General features: G+C 38.4%; 1 long non-coding RNA gene across 1 annotated transcript; it reads left to right on the forward strand.

The window, feature by feature from the left end:
• Positions 1 to 39: 39 nt before the first annotated feature.
• Positions 40 to 2,742, forward strand: LOC121356230. Its single transcript, XR_005955527.1, has 3 exons — positions 40 to 111; positions 996 to 1,042; positions 2,627 to 2,742. It is a non-coding gene; the product is annotated as an uncharacterized LOC121356230 (long non-coding RNA).
• The last annotated feature ends 3,509 nt before the right edge of the window (positions 2,743 to 6,251 follow it).

The following is a 6,251-nucleotide window of genomic DNA, read 5'->3' on the forward strand; positions in this document are numbered from 1 at the left end:
GCCCCCGCCGCCTCTCCGCGGCGCGGCGTGAGAGCCCACGGGGCCGGCACCGAGCGCGGCGTGGACGGACGGACGGACGGACGGCACCGCCGGGCTCGGCCCGGACACTCGGTGGGCGATTCCGCCCCAAGTACCGCGGGGGTCCGGGCAGGGAGCGGCGCCACGGCCCGGTCGTGGCGGGTCCGCACCGCCCCGGCCCCGGGCCCCAGCGCCCCGGGCCGGGCCGGGAGCGGCCAGCAGAGCCCGCCCCGGGAGCGCGGGGCTGCCGCCGGCCGGGCGTCTGTGCCTGGCATGGCGCTCGGGGCCCCGGCTGGCGGCTGGTGGCCCTGGGCCTCAGCAGAACCTCCCTGACCTTGGCGATGGTTCGGCTGAATGCCCCGCGCCGGGACCCGACATCCCTCGCAGCCGGATCCCGGGCGGCTTCATCTGCCCCTGATACGAACGTCTCTTGTTGCAATGGGTTGTTCACACGAAAAAAAAAAAAAAAAATCTGTGCACTGTACTTGGGCATGCCGTGAAGATCTAATTTTTTGGCAATAATTTTTTATTCTTCTTTGAGCATGATCCAAAGTAGTATCTTTTATTATCATCTCTAGCCTGTCTTTGGAGAAACATCTTAGCGTTGGCAGTAAGGAAGCATTTGCGTGGCTGCCTCAGGATGGATGAATGAATGAACCTTATAAAGCTCTGTGAGCCATTTTGAACTGTTAGAACAAACGTGGCCTTTTCACCTTCAAAAATTACCCATTTTTGTGAAAATTGTTTATGTATGTGTAGAAGTTCATATGGTGGAGCTGTCAAAAACAGTGCCTAGAGAGAGCCATGATTGAGGCAGGTTCACTTTATCAGTTCACTTTGAATTCTTATGAGGGTCAGCTCTGGTTCTGCAGCTTGTGTTTTTACTCAAACCCTTCTATAACAGCTGGGTTTGAAAATAAAACTTCAGGGAACAACTAATAATAGCCCTCCCTTCTCTTTCTGTCTAAATTTTCCAGAGCAAGTATCATGAGAAGCTCATCCTTTGGCCACAATTCCGTGAAAAGTGAGTGACTATTTCTGAGGTATTTAAATAAAGGAAAGTTTGCTGATTCACTTTTTGCAATAGAAGTAGCTCTTGAGGAAGGATTTGTCTGGGGAAATGTGATCATATGGTTGACCTTGGGAGAGATGTTGAGTCTGATTTGAACAATACATAAAAAGGGGGGAGGAGAAAGCAAACAGCCACCAAGGCCTGTCAAGTTTTTGCAGTCCTGCATCCTGTATATGAAGATGCTAATCTGCCCCTTCCAAAATCCCTGGTATTAGCAAGCATGAAAAAAAGGACAAATCCACATTCTGGATATGAAAACATAAACCTCACTAAAAACATGGAAGATATTACATAAAGGTGGAAGATGTTACATTACATCATCTTGAAAGAATGGAAGAAATTTTAGTAAAAATTTCAGGATTTTTAAAGAGCATTCCAGTGAGGCACAATTAATGTTTCTATCAATATGATTAAATCAAATCCGATTTTTTATTTAAGGGACAAAGTTGTTCATTAATTGTAATGGTCACCTGGAAAATTGCTGATGGACTTTCATCAATTTCACTATGTGGCCTACCTTTTCTAAGAGAAAACTGAAGCATACATCTTTTTCAAAAATTAAACATGTTAGTGCTGCTGTTGATCTCTTATGGTCTCTGAAGCTTTGGGGATAGCTCAGAGCAAAATCAAACAAATACCACCAAACTCATCACTTTAAAATGTATTAGTAAGTAAAATAATGTCTAAAACTGCCTTTCAGTAGTGCTTTCTACTCTGATGAAGACCTGTAAATATCCCTCTCTGTACTGACTAGAAACCTGTTGGCATTTGCTTCTGCAAGTAATTCAGGCTTTTGTATCTTCTTCTTTTTTTTTTTTTTTAATGCCCAGAGTAAGATACTTCATAGTCTGGATTTTGAAACCATGGATACTCCGCTTCATGAAAACTGGCCCACTCTAACGGGTCTCACACAAATCATACTTGAAGACATCTGCCTCTGTTTCTAGTGCAAAGTAACTGCTAAGATAGCAGGCTTAAAATATGTCATTGAGTGTCTATGAACTTGAGAATCACAGGCTTAAATCACGGGTGGGATAGGAAAGGAGACTTTTATGGGACAGAAAGTGAGAAACATTTATAGAGCAAACTAAGAAACACTGACTTGGAAGCTTTGACTTCAAATAGAAAGATTTTTCTTAGTTTTTCAGTGGTATGAAAAGCATTTGTCTGTGTATCTGCTTGGGAGGCGTTTAATAAAAAAAAAGGCAAACCATTTATCTTGATTAAAGAACAGCTTATTGTTGTTTAGTTTGAAGCTGTTATTTGACTAATTTTCACTGATTTATAAACAATGATAGCCTGTAAATCAAAGGCAGAATATCCATACAAGCTTTTATCCCTACTTAAAAACAGTAAGAAACAAAAAAAAAATCACATTTTTGGCTATATTATTGAAATCCTTACACATACCAAGTCTGAACTGTTAAAGAAAGTAGATTCCAGGAATGAAATAACTTAAAAGCTTAAAAATATCAGGTAAAATGAAAATGAGAAGCAAGATACAAGAAAATACCATCTTTGCTCTTTCATTCACAGCTCTGCTGAGCTCACTGAAGATGCCATGAAGAGGTGGAAAATTGAAATTGTGCTATCTGTTCATCATGTACTGTGTTCTCTCCAGTCTGCAGTGTGTATGAATAGAGACACCTCTGCTTCCATGGAATGGCAAAATAGAGTAATTTAGCCAATGGGAATGATGCTTCAGCATTCAAAACTAATTACACTATTAAAAAAGACTTAATGTTGGTTTTACTCTCCTAAAAAAATAGCATTTTAACTGTATACATTCACTGTTACACTTTTTCATTTTAGCAATCATAATTTGCTTTTTCATATGTCCTTGGCGTCTATTTTAATCATGTGAATAACAAAGGACTAACAGGATCTTTTTCTGTAAGTTACATAAAGTACATTCCATTCTGAAAGGTAAAGAAAAAATTACTTAATGGGGCATTGTATTTCTGTGACTATCCTACTATATAGAAAATTTATTTAGTTACTTTAAATATATTGTTAATTAATTCAAAATTAGTCTTGGAACTGAAGAATTAGTATTGTTCAAGTACTTGAACTTTTTCAGTGGATTCTGCTTCTGAAGTTGTTTTCTTCCTCGCTCTTACTACCCATTTCTATTATTAGAAGTTTTTCAGAACAAATCCTGGCTGCCATCCCATGTTTGCATCTCTCGTGGCTTTCAGTGACTCTACCAGTAACATTTGGGCAGGAAAGTCAGTTGCTTGCAGCTGAGTTGCTAATTATATTTTTGTTACTTGGGAAGACAGTAGATCCACAATATTCTCAATTTTGCTACTTGTCATGGGTAACAGGTATAACAAGTGGGACAAGTACATAAAATCTCAAAGAGTCAAAGTAGATTGACTGAATGAGATAATTTATTCAATAGCCATATGGGTGAATAGAAGTTGTGACAGGTATTTTGTTGTCATTTTATACTTTGTGTGGCTACTTTGAGAATCTCATCCTGCATTCATTAAACAATCTCTGTTCAGCAGTATTTGTCCTGTCAAAACAGATTACAAAATTCCTCAGTAGTCAGAAACCTTGTAGAAACAGGAAAACAGTATTTTCTTCATTTTATGTGAAAGAATAAATCTGTTTCTGATTTTCAAGTAGAAGAAAATGTGGTTTATTCTGTACTCAGATTCATTATTCTCTACTAAGAAAAGTGGAGCATCCTTGCTTGTGCTAGTAATGAATCTGAGAAGAAACAATATTTGTTCCAAGCTGCTGACAAATGTCAGCTGGGAAGATGATGGGTTAATATAAAGGTACAACATACTTTTTTACTTGCATCCTTTATAACCAAAGCAAAGACATTACAAAAATATACAAAAAATTAAATAATTAAAGTGTATAACAAGACAGTTTATAGTTAACCAAATTCTGGAAGCTTGAAATAAACAGGATAAAAGGCAAATTGGAGTCTGTATCCAGTTCTCAGGTGGAAATCAGTTTAACCTTCGCTACTTTTTCTGAAGAGTGTTTATCATGTTTCTGGAAGAAGGTTTGTTTTGTCTTTTTCTTTTTTAACTTTGTCGAGCAGAATCTTGCTATGTCTCACCTAGCATCAAAGCACACCACTGGCTTTTTTACCTGGTTAAAAACAAAGAGGTTTGGTTGTGTCGGCATTACTGAAAGGACTCTAATGGCATCATCTAGAACAGCAGTGGCAGAACATGAAAAACCCTATTTTCTCAGAAGCAGTGCTATCTGATCACAACAAAGTATGCAAATTTGGTGCAGGGAAGGGTGAGAAAGAGATTACTTTTTATTTCTAGACCAACTTGACCATGTCTAAAAGGTTTCTGTAGCAGCTCATGAGCATTTTGTCATAAGTGTTTCTGAGACTTGAAGGCTCCATGTTTGGCATGGTTAGGAATTTGCAGAGAAAGCTTGATTCAAGCATTTGAATGTGAGCTCATCCTCTAGGTAGAAAAGTGTTATTTTATTGAAAACAAAAGCAAAATGAGGTAGTTTAGTAGTGGCCTTTCCACAGGCAATGCAGAAGGAAGCATCAGTGCTGGTCATAATCCTTGTAGCCTCCCAATGCAGTGTTGATATGGTTGCAAAAGACCATATCAACATGAAAATATCTACCTTTAATTTAAAAAAAAAGCTTGAAAGACCCAAAACAACCTCTCCTCTGCTATGTTTCCCAGTCCTGTCAAAGAGGAATGAGAAGTTTTTGAGGCAGTCAGATACTCCATGACATTACTTAGTTTTGTCAGAAAACACAGCCCTTTACGTGAATACAAAATTGTGAACAGTCTAACTAAAATCTTCACAAAAAAGTAATAATAGAAAAAACATTCCAGAAGATTGTTTGGATGATGTCAGGTCTGCTTGGGCGTTGTCGCTAGCACAGACAAATTAGGAATGTTCAAGGCAGGGTAAAGCCTGTTAAAAATGCAAGACCAAACCAAGTGAAAAAAAAAATTATTTTCATTGACTATATATTGTGTTGCCACGTAATGGTAAATAAAAACAAGTCCATACACAGAAAAAAAATCAGTGAAAGTTGCAGGAATTAAACGGATGAGATAATCAGAAGTATTATTATGCTTGCAGGATTTCAGGTGAACCACCAGAAACAGAAGGTGCAATCTGCTTGTATGTGCAAACCATTTAGGATGTAGTTCAGAACTACCATGCACAGTACTTAGAAAGGAGGGAAAAGAGGAAAATAATATTTCTAAATAGATATTAAAGTACTTTTTGATTTGTCAAGGTATGGAAATTACTTGCTATAAAAAGAAACACTCGTTTTACAACTGTTTCTTTACCATCAAGATATTTAGAGTGGCATTTTGTAATTGATTCTGGATTTGACTAGCAGCAGATATGTACTATCACATAGTTCCCATTTCTTTGCTGTATGATTACTTTTAAAAGAGTAGACATCTGTCAAGCAGTTCATGATCTGTAGTAAGTGTTTTTTAAAACATGCTAAAAGAAATGTAAACTTCTTAAATTAATTGAAGATTAATTATTTTACTTCTTAAAATAAACTTCTTAAATTAAATGAGAAAATAGTGAAAGCAAATAAATGTATAATGACTGCTTAAGCAATGAGTATTAGGCAATAATTAAGTATTTTTTTTTTTCTGTGCCTATTGGAGAATAGTCCAAAATCGGTGAGATGATTAAAATACTCCACCGAATTTGGATCTCCTGGATGTAAAACTAGTATCAGCTGGATAATAGCTGATGCACCTACTGTACTTATATCCTAAGCCACTGGAGATGAAAAATATTTTCTGTTTTTAAATAGAAAAGATGATGGATGACACAGAAGACTTTTCAACAGGAGCTGCAATTTGTTAACAGTGGTCACTTCTACTCTTGGCAACTGGAGTCATGTTTCATGAAAGATGCATGTCTGCATCCCAGATGAGGCTTTCCAAACAAGCTCTTGCTGTTTGCATGGTAATGAAGCACTTCCAAAAGGTGTTGAAAATAGTCAGCAGGACTGATAAGGTTTTTAGCATGTGACTCAAATCAGTATGCTAGCCACATTTCACGGGCTGCAGTTGGTGCCTGCTGAGTGGATGAGAGGTCATGTTCCTTTTTAATTACACACACCCCATGATCGGTGAGCAGTGCTGTTGTTTCAGGCTGGCATTTGCAGCCTGGGTAGTAC

The sequence above is a fragment of the Pyrgilauda ruficollis genome, unplaced genomic scaffold, assembly GCF_017590135.1.
Source record: "Pyrgilauda ruficollis isolate IOZ18807 unplaced genomic scaffold, ASM1759013v1 scaffold108, whole genome shotgun sequence".
NCBI lineage: Eukaryota > Metazoa > Chordata > Aves > Passeriformes > Passeridae > Pyrgilauda > Pyrgilauda ruficollis.